The 17,055-nt window shown below is 41.1% G+C and overlaps 1 protein-coding gene and 1 pseudogene across 3 annotated transcripts in view; both read right to left on the reverse strand.

The window, feature by feature from the left end:
* SSH2 (slingshot protein phosphatase 2) overlaps positions 1-17,055 on the reverse strand; it is a 252,391-nt gene that overhangs the window by 145,896 nt on the left and 89,440 nt on the right. The window lies entirely within an intron of this gene.
* Positions 11,329-12,469, reverse strand: LOC148774674 (microtubule-associated protein RP/EB family member 1 pseudogene; annotated as a pseudogene).

A 17,055-nucleotide genomic window follows, 5' to 3' on the forward strand; every position in this document is an offset into this window, starting at 1 on the left:
TCTCCCAGCAGTCCAAGGGACACTCAAGAGTCTTCTCCAACATCACAGTTCAAAAGCATCAATTCTTTGGTGCTCAGCTTTCTTTATGGTCCAGTTCTCATGGTCCGACTCTCACATCCATACATGACTAGTGGAAAAACCACAGCTTTGACTATACAGATCTTTGTTGGCAAAGCAATGTCTTTGTTTTTTAATATGCTGTCTAGGTTTGTCATAGCTTTTCAACAATCAGATTAGTGACAGACAACGTGGAGGACCTCCAGGTCTGACTCCTGCCTATTCTGATTGGTTGATAGCTATGCCATACTAGTTGCTAAATATTCTGAATACCACTTTAACATCTCCTCTGCTCTCTAAACTTTGGTTTAAAATTCTTGACTCTGATCTTGGCTTCACCTTGGAGGCAGTGCCTCTATAATCTGTTCTCTTATTTGTGTGTGCTGCTAGCTATACCCCAATTGCTTGGCTTACCTTCTGCTCTTATTACTAGTCATCTGTTACACAAGATTACCATTCCTCCACAAGGAATTTAAACTATAAAAGGCATTGATAACACCCAGGGAAGCTACATAAAATCCACTTATGAAGAGTCTTTTTATATTAAACCTTTAAATTGTTTATGGACATAAAGAATTAAACTATGATCAACCAAAGTTATTCAGTTGAAACATTATTCAGAAATAAGGTCAAAGAACAAAAGCAGAAGAGTAATGAAACACTGATTACTTATCAAACATTACTAAACTAAACAAGCATGATTGTTTTCAAATTTCTAATCATTTCCAAAATAAGGAGTTGATAAATACTGTTAATGGTTCTGACCAAAAAGAAAATAGAATATTTAAAACAGATGTACTGCTGTCAGTTTTGATTAGGGGGAAATATATTGCTATTTTGTTAATATTTATATTTAAATCTAGACATCATTCTAAGCCATCAACAGGGGAAAAGATAGAGTCACGTTACTCAGCATCTTTGAATATAATAGTAGTGAAAGTTGCTCAGTCGTGTCCTACTCTTTGCAACCCCATGGACTATGGAATTCAGTCCATGGAATTCTCCAGGCTGGAATACTGGAGTGGGTAGCCTTTCCCTTCTCCAGGAGATCTTCGCAACCCAGGGATCGAACCCAGGTCTCCCACATTGCAGGCGGATTCTTTACCAGCTGAGCCACAAGGGAAGCCCAAGATTACTGGAGTGCGTAGCCTATCCCTTCTCCAGTGGATCTTCCAGACCCAGGAATCGAACCAGGGTCTCCTGCATAACAATAAGTAATAAACTAATTCATTCAGAGCAGCTAGAGTCCATCAGAGATACAAAGAAATATGAGATAATACTATGCTGGAGTTTATCTGCCTGAAGCAATAAGGCTGTTATATTGGAAACAATGATGCAACAAGTACAGTGGAAATGTATGGCACAGGAAATACATGTCACTGGAGTTTAGAAAGTGTGCTATCTCCACGGGTCCAGGGTTCATGGGAACAAGTGAGCTCTGAGTCCAATCTTGAGGGAAGAGGAATGTCTGAAGAGGCACAGAGGCTGACAGAGCACTTGAGACTGGCACAAGAGGAACAAACAGGGGGAGTATGCTTGGCACACTGGGCTGCTGGTCAGCTGACCGGCTGAGCTGAAACCCAGGGCTTGCCTTGAGGTAAGCTGCAAAGAGCAGAGAGCGGCAGTCTAGACCTGATCCTAGGAGGAAACCAGGGAGGGAATTTTTCAGAATCTTAGAAAGTAGAAAAATTATAAATATGCTGCTTTGGTGGTAATTAAAAATTCTTTAAGGGAACAGAGGCTAAAAAAAGAAAAAGAAAAGAGAGACTAAAATTTGGAAAGCCAACTGAGAAAAATTAGGTATTTTTCTTAAAGCCAGGATACACTCGTTAATTTAACCACATCTCCACTAGAGGGCAGACAAGTCAAAGCCTACACTGTGGTTGAACTGGAGAACCAGCATCCACAGAAAACATTAAGAGTGAATATCATCACTGCTTAAGGTGCCTTCAACCTTGGAAAAAGCGTTTAGTCAGCAGATAAATCTTCCACAGAATAGCTTAAGTGGTATAAAATGTGTCTTAATTGCAAAGTGGACCGGTGGGAAAGTTATAGTTTGGGAATCTGGCTTGGCTGGCAGGCACACGTGCTTATACGTGACACGCATACCTGGAATGCCGACAGCAGCGCTCATCACTGGCTAATTTACCTCAATCCTCCCCACCCATCTCAGGAACACTGTAAACACTACTCATGACATAGCATGATAATGTATATACTATCTGGACCACGATTTCAATCTAGGCACTCATTTTGGTCAACTGGGGAGGTGCTTGGTCCTAAGGACTAATTTCCCCCGTATACAGGTCAAGAAGCAACAGTAAGAACTCGACACGAACAACGGACTGGTTCAAACTTGGGAAAGGAGTACATCAAGGCTGTATATTGTCACTCTGCTTATTTAACTTATATGCAGAGTACATCATGTGAAATGCCTGGCTGGATGAAGCACAAGCTAGAATCAAGATTACTGGGAGAAATATCAGTAACATCAGATATGCAGATGACACCACCCTTACGGCAGAAAGCGAAGAGGAACTAAAGAGCCTCTTGATGAAGGTGAAAGAGGAAAGTGAAAAGGCTGGTTTAAAACTCAACATTCAAAAAACTAAGATCATGACATCTGGTCCTATTACTTCACGGCAAATAGATGGGGAAACAATGGAAACAGTGACAGACTTTATTTCCTTGGGCTCCAAAATCACTGTGAAAGATGACTGCAGTTGTGAAATTAAAAGACACTTCCTTCTTGGAAGAAAAGCTATGACAAACCTAGATAGAATACTAAAAAGGAGAGACACTACTTTGCCAACAACAGTTCATACAGTCAAAGCTGTGGTTTTTCCAGTAGTCATGTACAGATGTGAGAGTTGGACCATAAAGAGAGCTGAATGCTTTTGAAGAAAGCAGAATTGATGCTTTTGAACTGTGGTGTTGGAGAAGACTCTTGAGAGTCCCTTGGACAGCAAGGAGATCAAACCAGTCAGTCCTAAAGGAAATCAGCCCTGAATATTCATTGGAAGGGCTGATGCTGAAGCTCCAATACTTTGGGCACCTTATGTGAAAATCAAACTCATTGGAAAAGACCCTGATGCTGCGAAAGGTAGAAGGCAGGGGGAGAAGGGGACCAACACAGGATGAGATGTTTGGACGGCATCACCGACTCAATGGACGTGTATCTGAGCAAGCTCAAGGAGATGGTAAAGCACAGGGAGGTCTGGCGTGCTGCAGTGCATGGGGTCACAGAGTCGGACACGACTGAGCGACTGAACGACAACAACCGAGTAAGAGTAAGGTGACATCGCAAGAGGTTCTTATATGTGCATTTGTCTTGGCAGGCCGAGGAGCTGTCATACAGGGGTGTTGGGAGGAATCCGTAGGTCTCACTAACTAGAACACAGCATCAAAATCTAAATAAAAGGATGAAGAATTCCATCACACATTTAGATGCTAAGATAGATCTGCAAAGTACTATAAGCACTTTTCCTGTTTTGCTCTTACAAAATGTCATGATTAAAGGTGCAAGGACAATTCTGTTCAGTAGGCTGACTTTTTGCCATTAGCTGGAAGTAGTTTCCTCCACCCCGCCTGACCAATGCTCGCCTCACAAGCAGTTTCTTTCCCCTGGGAAAATGACAACATTTAGTGTCAGAGATTATGTACTTCAACTGCAGATGAAATTTGCTATTCTAAAATTAGTTATTTCCAATAAGCTAGGCCACCTTATCTCTTGTTGTTGTGTTCAACTGCTAAGTTGCGTCTAATTCTTTGTTACCCCATGGACTGCGGCATGCCAGGCTCCTTTGTCCTCCACTACCTCCCAGAGTTTGTTCAAAATTCATGTCCATTGAGTTGGTGATACTACCTAACATCTCATCCTCTGCCACCCATTCCCCTTTTGCCTTCAATCTTTCCCACCATCAGGGTCTTTTCCAACGAGTTGGCTACACATTCAGGTAGCCAAAGTATTGGAGCTCCAGCATCAGTCCTTGCAATGAATGTTTACAGTTGATTTCCTTTAGGATTGTCAGGTTTGATCGTATTATTTCTTAGATTTTGCTATATTCTTCCCTCTGCCAGGAATACATTCCCCTCTTTGCTTGCTTACTTCTACTCATCCTTAAGACTGTAGCTCAGATGTTTCCCTTCTCCAGAGCTTTTCCTTGATGCCTTTAGACTGAGGCATATTTCAGCAGCATCAGTTTTACTTGATAAGAAGTATTATCTTTACAGTAACAGAGATACAGATACATAAACAAGTGCACAAAATTTAAAGTAAACCATAAGAATTCAAATACACTCCACCCTTGTATTAAGTTCCTTTACACTTTATATATCCACACTGCTCTGCTGTTAGAGAAACTTCTGGTGGAAAGATTTGAGTGCAGAGGACTGCTATATGTAAGTTTAAAGTTAAGACTGCTGAATACTGAAAACTGGTGGCTCAGAGGTTAAAGCGTCTGCCTCCAATGAGGGAGACCCGGGTTCGATCCCTGGGTCGGGAAGATCCCCTGGAGAAGGAAACGGTAACCCACTCCAGTATTCTTGCCTGGAGAATCCCATGGACGGAGAAGCCTGGTAGGCTACAGTCCACGGGGTCGCAAAGAGTCGGACACGACTGAGCGACGGAACGGAAGACAGAAGTTAATTGGTGGCAGGGGTGGGGTGGGTATGGTAGGTTAATGAAATATAAAGAGAAGGTCAGATGCTTATGACTACTTGGTCTAATCTTTAAGACTACAAGCATGCCGTTTAACTTTGTCTTCCATAAACAAAAGACTGAAAAACAAAAGTTCAGAGAAAGTTGATTCAGCACTTAAACAAACAAATCCAAAGCCTCCAAACTTACTTGAAATGAAACATGGGCACTGAAATAAAGGAAAAAAATATGAAGTTATAAACCAGAGTGTATCTAATTCCTAATATAATTTAGGCCTAGCTAGTGGTCTTTGCTCGGAGAAGGCAACGGTAAGCCACTCCAGTACTCTTGCCTAGAAAATCCCATGGATGGAGGAGCCTGGTAGGCTGCAGTCCATGGGGTCGCTACGAGTCAGACATGACTGAGTTCACTTTCACTTTCACATATTGGAGAAGGAAATGGCAACCCACTCCAGTGTTCTTGCCTGGAGAATCCCAGGGACGGGGGAGCCTGGTGGGCTGCCATCTATGGGGTCACACAGAGTCGGACACGACTTAGCAGCAGCAGCAGCAGTAGCAGTGGTCTTTGCTAACACACTGAACATCATAAAGAAACCAATTATTAGGTCTTTCACAGTTCAAACACTCCTTGCTTTAGTTTATTAATGGAAATAAATGACAGAGAAAAAAGTGGTAACTTAATGCAGAAAGATTTTAATTACACTCAGTCACTATTAACCTTGACAACCCACCAACTAATATATAACAAGACAGCATCTCCCCCATTAATATAACTAAAACTGCATGAATACAAAATAGTGTTTAAGAGAAAGGTAGAATCTTATGACAGAGAAAAATCTATTGAGACAGAAGCACCCAGTCGTCTGAATTTCCCTCTAATTTGCTGAAAATCAGCATTATATGTTGTCAACTTATAGACTGTCTAACCCATGCCAGAAGCTTCTCAGCTACTCCCTCTTTTAACTACCTATTAATTTTCATTAATAATGTCCACATGTCTCCTGGTTTTCTCCTTCAGCCTCACTTTTACTTCCCTAAGGCTCCTTCCTATCTACCATCCCCTTCCATTTTGCAAAAACTTCAAGGAAGTTCTCCCGTTGGTCTTCTTTTGACTTTTATATTTTGAGATTAACTTTAGAAAATATTCATGCTGTAAATTCTGGGAAAATATTGATGCATTCCTCCCTGCCACCTTCTCACCAATTAACAGTCTAAGACAGAAGAAACTGTTACAATCAACTTTTCAATGCAATTCTTTTCTTCCTCCATCCTTAGGAAGTTCAGAATACACCTTATCAGTGATGTTTAAGGTCATTAGACTCTGACAAGTAACTACAGAAAGCCTATAATGATAGCCTATAATAGTCTGACTACAGATTATTTTGCTAATTATCCTATGTCATCTATTAGTAATACACTCTTTGATCTAGATCAAACTGAATAGAACTGGGGAAGAAAAGGGATAAAAAAGGTAAACAATGGAAGATAAGTATATAGTACCAGATAGGAAACCTCCTCCCCTACTTACAGATTCTACATAAACACTATGAAAGCATCTATCCTCATCTTCATTAGTGAAATATTTCTTCTTGAGAAACTAGTATGGCCCCATAGGGGGATAGCTGTATGTGTGTATATTCAAAGAACAATAAAGGGTACCAACAATTCCATAAAAATGCAATTCCTAGAAGCAAAGGTAAATATAAAAAGACATTCCACAGACAATATCCTGGTGAGTAAATACCTCTGAGCAACACCCGGAAATATTTATTACTCGTCTAATTTCCTAAAACCATAAATCTTCCGATAAACAACGCCTTGAACACCCCATGAAAATAACCAAGGCTACTCAGTTCAGTTCAGTCACTCAGTCATGTCTGACTCTTTGTGACTCCATAAACCGCAGCACGCCAGGCCTCCCTGTCCATCACCAACTCCTGGAGTCCACCCATGTCCATTGTGTTGGTGATGCCATCCAACCATCTCATCCTCTGTCATCCCCTTCTCCTCCTGTGCTCAATCTTTCCCAGCATCAGGGTCTTTTCAAATGAGTCAGCTCTCCCCATCAGGTGGCCAAAGTATTGGAATTTCAGCTTCAACATCAGTCTCTCCAATGAACACCCAGGATTGATCTCCTTTAGGATGGACTGGTTGGATCTTCCTGCAGTCCAAGGAACTCTCAAGAGTCTTCTCTAACACCACAGTTCAAAAGTATCAATTCTTTGGCGCTCCACTTTCTTTATAGTCCAACTCTCACATCCATACATGACCACTGGAAAAACCATAGCCTTGACTAGACAGACCTTTGTTGGCAAAGTAATGTCTTTGCTTTTTAATATGCTATATAGGTTGGTCATAACTTTCCTTCCAAGGAGTAAGCGTCTTTTAATTTCATGGCTGCAATCACCATCCGCAGTGATTGTGGAGCCCAAGAAAATAAAGTCTGTCACTGTTTCCATTGCTTCCCCATCTATTTGCCATGAAGTGATGGGACCGGATGCCATGATCTTAGTTTTCTGAATGTTGAGCTTTAAGCTTTAAGACTGTGGCTCAGATTATGAACTCTTTATTGCCAAATTCAGACTTAATTTGAGGAAAGTGGGGAAAACCACTAGACCATTCAGGTATGACCTAAATCAAATCCCTGTGACTATACAGTAGAAGTGAGAAATAGATTTAAGGGACTAGATCTGATAGACAGAGTGCCTGATGAACTATGGATGGAAGTTCGTGACATTGTACAGGACACAGGGAGCAAGACCATCCCCAGGAAAAAGAAATGCAAAAAAGAAAAATGGCTGTCTGAGGAGGCCTTACAAATAGCTGTGAAAAAAAAGAGAGGCAAAAGGCAAAGGAGAAAAGGAAAGATATACCCATTTGAATGTAGAGTTCCAAAGAATAGCAAGGAGAAAGCCTTCCTCAGCGATCAATGCAAAGAAATAGAGGAAAACAATAGAATGGGAAAGACTAGAGATCTCGTCAAGAAAATGAGAGATACCAAGAGAACATTTCATGCAAAGATGGGCTCGCTAAAGGACAGAAATGGTATGGACCTAACAGAAGCAGAAGATGTTAAGAAGAGGTGGCAAGAATACGCAGAAGAACAAAAAAGATCTTCACGACCCAGATAATCACAAAGGTGTGATCACTCACACTCACCTAGAGCCAGACATCCTGGAATGTGAAGTCAGGTGGGCCTTAGGAAGCATCACTGTGAACAAAGCTAGTGGTGGTGATGGAATTCCAGTTGAGCTATTTCAAATCCTGAAAGATGATGCTGTGAAAGTGCTGCACTCAATATGTCAGCAAATTTAGAAAACTCAGCAGTGGCCCCAGGACTGGGAAAGGTCAGTTTTCATTCCAATCCCAAAGAAAGGGAATGCCAAAGAATGCTCAAACTACTGCACAATTGCACTCATCTCACACACTAGTGAAGTAATGCTCAAAATTCTCCAAGCCAGGCTTCAGCAATACGTGAACCCTGAACTTCCAGATGTTCAAGCTGGTTTCAGAAAAGGCAGAGGCACCAGAGATCAAATTGCCAAATCCGCTGGATCATCAAAAAAATAAGAGAGTTCCAGAAAAACATCTATTTCTGCTTGACTATGCCAAGTCTTTGACTGTGTGGATCACAATAAACTGTGGAAAATTCTGAAAGAGATGGGAATACCAGACCATCTGACCTGCCTCTTGAGAAACCTGTATGCAGGTCAGGAAGCAACAGTTAGAACTGGACATGGAACAACAGACTGGTTCCAAATAGGAAAAGGAGTACCTCAAGGCTGTATACTGTCACCCTGCTTATTTAACTTATATGCAGAGTACATCATGAGAAATGCTGGGCTGGAGGAAGCACAAGCTGGAATCAAGATTGCTGGGAGAAATATCAATAACCTCAGATATGCAGATGATACCACCCTTATGGAAGAAAGTGAAGAAGAACCAAGGCTACTCAGTGTTGGTAAAATGAAACAGTACACACTGCTATTTCATACAACTTGAACAAAGTCAACTGAAACTATGGAAAAAAATATCAATAGTAGTTATAAAGTGTGCTGTAGATTAAAAAAGACCTCTCAGCCTATTAAAATTAGTTGAAATGGCAAACAAAATGTTTTCATGCTATGTTTTCAGTTTGATAAAGGAAGCAATCAATCATATAAGTTCAGTTCAGTTCAGTCACTCAGTCGTGTCCAACTCTTTGCGACCCCATGAATCACAGCACGCCAGGCCTCCCTGTCCATCACCAACTCCCAGAGTTCACTCAAACTCATGTCCATCGAGTCGGTGATGCTATCCAGCCATCTCATTCTCCGTCGTCCCCTTTATAAGCATAAGTAAAACTGCAACTACCAATAGTTGGGAGATAAAATAGTAGCACCTGTTTTCACCACACTGACAGGCTGTCCCAGGTCCTTACAATTATGTAAAAAATCCTAGCTCCCTTCTAGAAGTTATTCCTCAATTCTTCCTTTTATTCCTCTTCACTGGTTTACTGAATAAAACAAACTGAAATAAAACATCTTTCCTGATTTTTCTGTATGAGGCTGCCCTGGAGACTACCTCAACCAGAGGTCATCAATGTAGACTTTAGGTTTTAAATTACATGGAAGCTTATTAGAAAACTGGGCTTCCCAGGTAGCACTAGTGGTAAAGAATCTTCCTGCCAATACAAGACACACCAGAGTTGAGGGCTTGATCCCTGGGTTGTGAAGATCCCCTTGAGAAGGAAATGGCAACCCTAGTTAGTATTCTTGCCTGGAGAATACCATGGTCAGGGAAGCCTGGCAGACTACAGTCCACGGGGCCACAGAGTCAGCATAACTGATCGACTGAATACTGATAAGAAAACTAGCAAGAAAGAAAAAAAAAAAAGATTTCAATTCTTATGAAATTCAGATTAAATTCAGCCCCTTGCCACCTCTCTCTTCCCAGGGGTCCTTGGACTGTGCAGCAGGTTTTGCCTTGTTACTCAGGGAAACCATCAGCAATGGGAACTGGCACTTTTATTTTTCTCTTCTCCTGTACCACCTATAAGCATCTGTAAGAGTCCATTCAGAATTCCAACCCTTTTCAAATTATTCTTAGCACCATGTCGCACGGAAAAGCCTTAGTCAAAAAACATAGTATGTTTGACTTTCTTTCATCAAGAACATATTATGGTTCTTGCCTCTTAAGGAGGAAAAAAAAAAAAAAATCCTAAAGTCTCTGATCCCCCTCAAATGGATCTGAGCTCTCCTTTTATTTTTTTTTCTCTTGAAATACAGAATTTTATTTAGAAACTGTTTAAAAGTAGAAAAAAACCCTGTCAAGAAAGACCAGGTAGAAAATGGGTTCCCAACAAAATGGAATTTTAGGGCAACAAAAGTCTAAAAGGCCACAAAAGAGAAATAGCACCACTGTTATTTGAACAATGGATAGTTACTTGCATTTTTTGGCATTGTTAATCACTGAATCTGGGTTTTCCTCTGAATTCCACACAGAGCATGCACTACACAACAATTTCATCATAAAACACCTGCTTGCTACACACATTTCAGGACAAGCTACCACCAGAAACAAATCAATACAAATACATCAGGGGCTGAACAATCTCAGTAGGTGACACACATGTTGCAGAATTCTGCCAAACAAAGGCACTTAGTCGGCTGTGAGCAAAGCAAATGAGGGAGTTAAGGAATGAAATATTTTAAATATTAATAATTAATTCAGACATGGTACTATATTTTCTGCAAAAGAAAATTAACATTTAGTAACACGCTAACATTTTTATCTCCAAAGAGATTAGTGCACCGGCAAAGTATTCTGATAACAGTGGAGGGCTGTGGACAGCAGGTACCGAAAACACCCAGTCTTGCAGATCCCAAGGGAGTGGTGGCCTTCACTGATCACTCCCTTTGCCAGAGGTCCAGAAAGAACTTGCAGTATGATCACCTGCCTGCTGAACTTCCACTCTAAGCAGCAAATTTTAAGGAGCCAAAGAGGAGTCCCCAGAGGGCAAGGGGAGCAGAGAAAAGGAACATGTTAAATGTAAACTTAAAAGACAGTAAAATGGGACACAGCCCCCATTCAAATCCCTGAGATGTGGGCAAGTCCCCAAAAGTAGTTGTTAGGTTTAAAAACTGGACACACCTCATTTCAAAAAAAAAAAAAAAAAAACACACACACACACACAGAACACAGAATTATCATGGATAACTGGAAAAATCACCAGAGAAATGCTCAATGAAAATCAAGCTCTTTGACTCAGACGTCTCAGGCCTGAAACACACCCTCTATTCATCCAGGCAACTTAGCAGGCATGCTATTGGTCAAGGACATCAAAATGGCTTACAAAATAACTTCAAATTTTGCTTTTGGGCCAACGTCTGGGCTTATGAGGATCAAGCAGTCCTGCGAAGGCTGGGAACAGCAGGTCCCAAAGGCGCCAGGTTCCAGCCCTTCCTTCCCAGACACAATGTCAAACACACATTTTATATTTTGAAATATGGAAGCATCTTTTAAATACTCTTAAGGCATTTATTTATTAAAACATTCTCTGCCAAGATTTCACATTAACTTAAAATTCAAATCAGTCTTTACATTTCTCTACTGAGGTCTCCACCTTCTCCAGCTATCAGTGCTACCAGCATCCACAAAGTGAGCCCCATGATCAGCCTCTTTGTTCCCTGGGTGAACCAACTAGATGTTAATACTGCTCTGCTACAAGGTAAACGCTCCTAACTCAAACTTATTGGAAAAGGAGTGAAACTTCTGCAAAGTGCACTTTTAGAAGAGGTACTTTTTGCTTATGAAAAGAAACCAGTGAGTCCTCTAAGAATAATAAAAGGGAGTATTTTACAGTTAAGCACATGATTTGGAGTGAAGAATTCGGATGTTGCTCGGCTGGTCCAGGCTATTAATACTCTTCCTGTTCCTCCTGTGGGCCCCCTTCATCAGGTATCAGGAAGCCTTCGTCTGTGGCGTAGAGAATGTCCACGATCCTCTGCAGCACAGGGTTGTTCTCCCCCTTGTTCTCCTGGCAAATCAACTCAATGTTCCTCAGCTTTCCAAAATAGAAGTCTCTCTCCTTCTCCAAGTCTTCAACAGTAAGCTTCAATACATTGACCTGCTGCATCAATTCAGCTGCTTCGTCATCTCCATTCCCTACACCAGGATTCTTCCGCACCACACCCGGGCCAGCCTTAGGGGTTGCAGTAGTTCTGTGTGTTGCAATGGGCCTCTGTGGAGCTGCACTGCTAGAGCTGAGAGGTTTCTTCGGTTTGTTCAGAGCGGGAGCAACAAGGGAGGGGGTCACTGCAGTTTCTTGACCTTGTCTGGCAGCTACAGGGTCATACTCTTTTCCATTATAATTTGCATCAAAAAACTTCTTGAAGCACTGAACGAATTCAAAATTGTCCTGAAACTTTCCTTTTACTAATTTGTCCACAGGAATTATTTTGTCAACACCCATCCTCTTAAAACCTGCTTGAAGTATTTTGAAGTTCTGGATGTATTCATGTTCTAGCTTAGCTTGGAATTTCATTCTTCAAGGCAATGGAGCCAGGGAACAACATGTCCATAAACTGACAATAGGCAGCCCCTGAGCACAACTGTTCGATTTTTGTCAGATTCAACTGCAGAGACTCATTGATCCAGGCCAACATGTCATGTCGACTGAGGTTATCACTGGTGACCGACGTTGAGTACACGTTCATTGCCATCTTCCGGCTCCGGTTCCGTCTTCGTCTCGTTCAAACTGCCTGACCTGAGCTCTCCTTTTAAAAGGATAGCTTTTGTTCTTTCTTTTCCTATTTATCGTTTTCCTTGAATTATAATTACAAGTAATTATATCTTATTCTGATTTATTGAGAGTAAAGTACCTAATAGATGCTCTATAAACATTTATAGAATGAATGAGTCATCAGAACAAATAAACTATGAAAAAAAATGTTTCTAGGTAAGGAAAAGAAAAATGAGTAAACTGGACTTCAAAATAATGAAAAACCATGGAGGGGGAAAATTGTGATCTACTATATAGAAAAAAGGACTTACACAAAAACTAACCAGTCAAACAAGTCAATAACAACCAGAGAATATCTAAATGTATCATGCCTAATCAGCCTTAGAATTCATGGTGATAAGAGACTGGAAACAAGTGCTGGGTCAAATCTGTAGCTAAGGGCAAAGGACACACTTAATACAGCCACAGAACCAGAAGCACCAAGTTCAGTTCAGTTCAGTTCAGTCGCTCAGTCGTGTCCGACTCTTTGCGACCCCATGAATCACAGCATGCCAGGCCTCCCTGTCCATCACCAACTCCCGGAGTTCACTCACACTCATGTCCATCGAGTCGGTGATGCCATCCAGCCATCTCATTCTCTGTCGTCCCCTTCTCCTCCCACCCCCAATCTTTCCCAGCATCAGACTCTTTTCCAGTGAGTCAACTCGTTGCATGAGGTGGCCAAAGTATTGGAGTTTCAGCTTTAGCATCAGTCCTTCCAATGAACACCCAGGACTGATCTCTTTTTAGGATGGACTGGTAGTCCAAAGGACTCTCAAGAGTCTTCTCCAACACCACAGTTCAAAAGCATCAATTCTTTGACGCTCAGCTCTCTTTTTAGTCCAACTCTCACATCCATACATGAACACTGGAAAAACCATAGCCTTGACTAGACGGACCTTGGTTGGCAAAGTAATGTCTCTGCTTTTTAATGTGCTATCTAGGTTGGTCATAACTTTCCTTCCAAGGAGTAAGCGTCTTTTAATTTCATGGCTGCAATCAACATCTGCAGTGATTTTGGAGCCCCAAAAAATAAAGTCTGACACTGTTTCCACTGTTTCCCCATCTATTTCCCATAAAGTGATGGGACCAGATGCCATGATCTTCGTTTTCTAAATGCCCTCTTCAAAAATGGTGCTACCTCCTTGGTCATGAACCTACCCCTGCAGCATCTCCAGTGATGTGACCCAACAGCTCAGTCCCCTGAGACTGACAGTTACCATAGTGTTGCACTAGCACTATCTACAATAGCTAGGACATGGAAGCAACCTAGATGGCCATCGACAGATGAATGGATAAGGAAGTTGTGGTACATATACACAATGGAATGTTAGCTATAAAAAGGAACACATTTGAGACAGTTCTAATGAGGTGGATGAACCTGGAACCTATTATACAGAGTGAAGTAATTCAGAAAGAAAAAGACAAATAGTGTATATTAATGCATATATATGGAATCTAGAAAGCTGGTACTGATGATCTACATGTAAGGCAGCAAAGGACACACAGACCTAAAGAACAGACTTTTGGACACAGTAGGACAAGGAGAGAGCGGGATGATTTGAGAGAATAGCATTGAAACATATATATTATCATATGTAAAACAGACAGCCAGTGGGAGTTTGATGTATGATGATGCAGGAGGGATGGGATGGGGAGGGAGGTGGGAGGTGGGTTCAGGAGGGAGAGGACACAGGTATACCTATGGCCAATTCATGCTGATGTACGGCAGAGGCCATCATAATATTGTGAAGTAATTATACTCCAGTTAATATAATACCTTTTTAAAAAAGTGTTGCACTTCCTCAATCTTATTAAATTAAGCAAATTTTAAGTGGTATATATTACTATATATGAAAAGCTTTTGTTAAAATGATGTCATATAATCACTGAAGAAAAAGTTCATATGAGCCAGATACTCTTTTACTTACCTCTCTACTGATTCTGGTTTCTTCCAATCCTCATTCCCAAAAAGCATATTTAATGCACAATATATAGCTCCTAGCTTTGGGAACGGAGAAGGCAATGGCAAGCCACTCCAGTACTCTTGCCTAGAAAATCCCATAGATGGAGGAGCCTGGTAGGCTGCAGTCCGTGGGGTCGCTAAGGGTCGGACACGACTGAGCGACTTCACTTTCACTTTTCACTTTCACACATTGGAGAAGGAAATGGCAACCCACTCCAGTGTTCTTGCCTGGAGAATCCCAGGGACGGGGGAGCCTGGTGGGCTTCCGTCTATGGGGTCACACAGAGTCGGACACGACTGAAGTGACTAAGCAGCAGCAGCAGCAAGCAGCAGCTTTGGGAAAGTCAACCTGGCTCCAATTCTGCCTGATGATCACAGTAAGATCTAGATTGGCCATACTCACCATACCAATAAAATGGGCTAATCTTGACTACCTAATCACATCTGCAAAATGACTACAAACATATCATGCTGTTGTGTTGGTACTAATGGTGAACTGAAATTTCTGCTTATGAAATCAAACAGTTTGGGACATCAGTGAACCCACTCTTTCCCCTAAAGGGCAATTTCTATCAGGTCTCCTCGGAAACTCTTAAAAAGTGCCATGGTATCATTGTGAAAAAATTAAATACTTTAGTTCTACTCCACTGAAAACTAAAACGAAAAATGTTTTCTAGACAGATGAAACACAGATTATGAATAATAAAATCTATGCATTATACAAAAATAAACTGACTTGGTGGGGAGGTGAAGTTGCTTTAATCAAACAGACATGGCTTCAAGACATTTCATGTGATATATTAAAATAAACAATAGTTTAAAGTTTTAAAAGGGACATTAGGGATGCAGCACTTTGCATTTTGAACACACATGATTACAAAATCACAGTAGAGTTTATCAACAACAGTCAGCTGAAGAAAACAGCTATTCCTCTGTGTCTCTTATGGATGTGGAAAACTGTGCCAGTGGTCTCCTCCCCAGACGTGACCCCGCACCCTGTCTTCTCATCTGAACTTCACACATGCTCACTCTTAAGCCAACCTCTGGCTGGGGAAGGATGGTACCCTCTGATTGGCTGCTACATGAAACAACAAACAAACCTTTATTTTCAACAACAAATGACCTTTATTTTTCTATCGAAGCCAGTTTCTGTTGTTCTCAACCAAGATTCCTGACAAATATGAACCACATTTTCCCATGTGGACCATCAAGGAGAGGTAAGAGAAGGAAAAACCTTTTATTTCCATTTTAAATGTAGAAAAATTAAAGCATCAACAGGTGAAAATGATAGATCACTACTGTGCTTTGCCCATGAGAATATGTTGTTCCTTACATAAGCTGGGGAGTCCAGCACAGATACTGAAGACTGTAATAATTTACACACACACATGCAGCTGCAAATCAGACTGTTCGATCTATCCTTAAACCATTTCTTCCTACCTGTCTGGTTTCTCTGTTTTCAGATAGCAAGGCCTGGTTACAGAGATTCCATCCTTGTCCTGGCCACATAAGAGAAATTGTCATGGGTAAGGCTACAGTGTTTACATAGTGTCTGAGTTTTAAACACCTATCATTATAGACTTTGTCCTGCCACATAATATGAAACAAGGCAACTATAATTTGGTCAGAGGTCACAGTCCTAAAAGCAGATTTAGTTTCTGTAGGGTAAACCAGGAAATGGCTTCCCTGGCGGCTAGGTGATAAAGAATTCGCCTGCCAGTGCAGAAGATGCAGGTTCGATCTCTGGGAAGATCCCCTGGAGAAGCAAATGGCAACCCACTGCAGTATTCATGCCTGGAAAATCCCAGGGACAGAAAAGCCTGGAAGGCTACAGGTCACAAAGTCAGATAATACTTAGCGACTAAACAACAACAAAACCAGGAAACACTGTTGTTTACTTTTAGCCTTGTAGCTTAATGCTTATCAGTAACTATGTATACTAAATAGTTTAATAATCACATTCTGTGGACATTAGTGTTTTTAGATGGCATACTAAAAGATCTTTTCACCTGAATTATTTACATTTTTAAAAAATATTTACTTATTTGGCTGTGCCAGGTCTTTGTTGCAGCACGTGGGATCTAGTTCCCCGACCAGGGACCAAACTCTGGCCCCTTGCATTAGGAATGCAGAGTCTTAGCCAATGGACCACCAGCGAAGTCCCAGAAAATTTTGATATAGAAAAATATACTCCAAACAAGTATCACGTTAGACAGGCTACAATAACATACAGCATCAAAATCTCAGTGAATAAAACAGTAAGTTTCTCATTTGTGCCACATGTCCATCTTAGGTTGGTGGAGATTTTGCTCCATGTTACCCTCTCTTATCTGGGACACAACTAGTCATTATGGCAAGGAGAATTGAGTATAATGAGTTATGCATCAGCTCTTAAAGACTTCCATCTAGAAGAGACAAGAGTCACATATTTCATTTACCAAAGCAGTCACATGACCATGCCCAACTTTCAAGGAAGTATAATCCTACCATTATTCAGAGTAAGGAGACCCAGAAATACTGGCAAACACAAATGATTACCACAATCATACATAAGGATACCTTATTATACAAGAAGCAATGTGATTTAAGGAAAACAAAAAAGCTAGTGGTT

Source organism: Moschus berezovskii, chromosome 20 (assembly GCF_049115385.1).
Source record: "Moschus berezovskii isolate FMDL1 chromosome 20, NW_MosBer_1.0, whole genome shotgun sequence".
NCBI classification, from domain to species: domain Eukaryota; kingdom Metazoa; phylum Chordata; class Mammalia; order Artiodactyla; family Moschidae; genus Moschus; species Moschus berezovskii.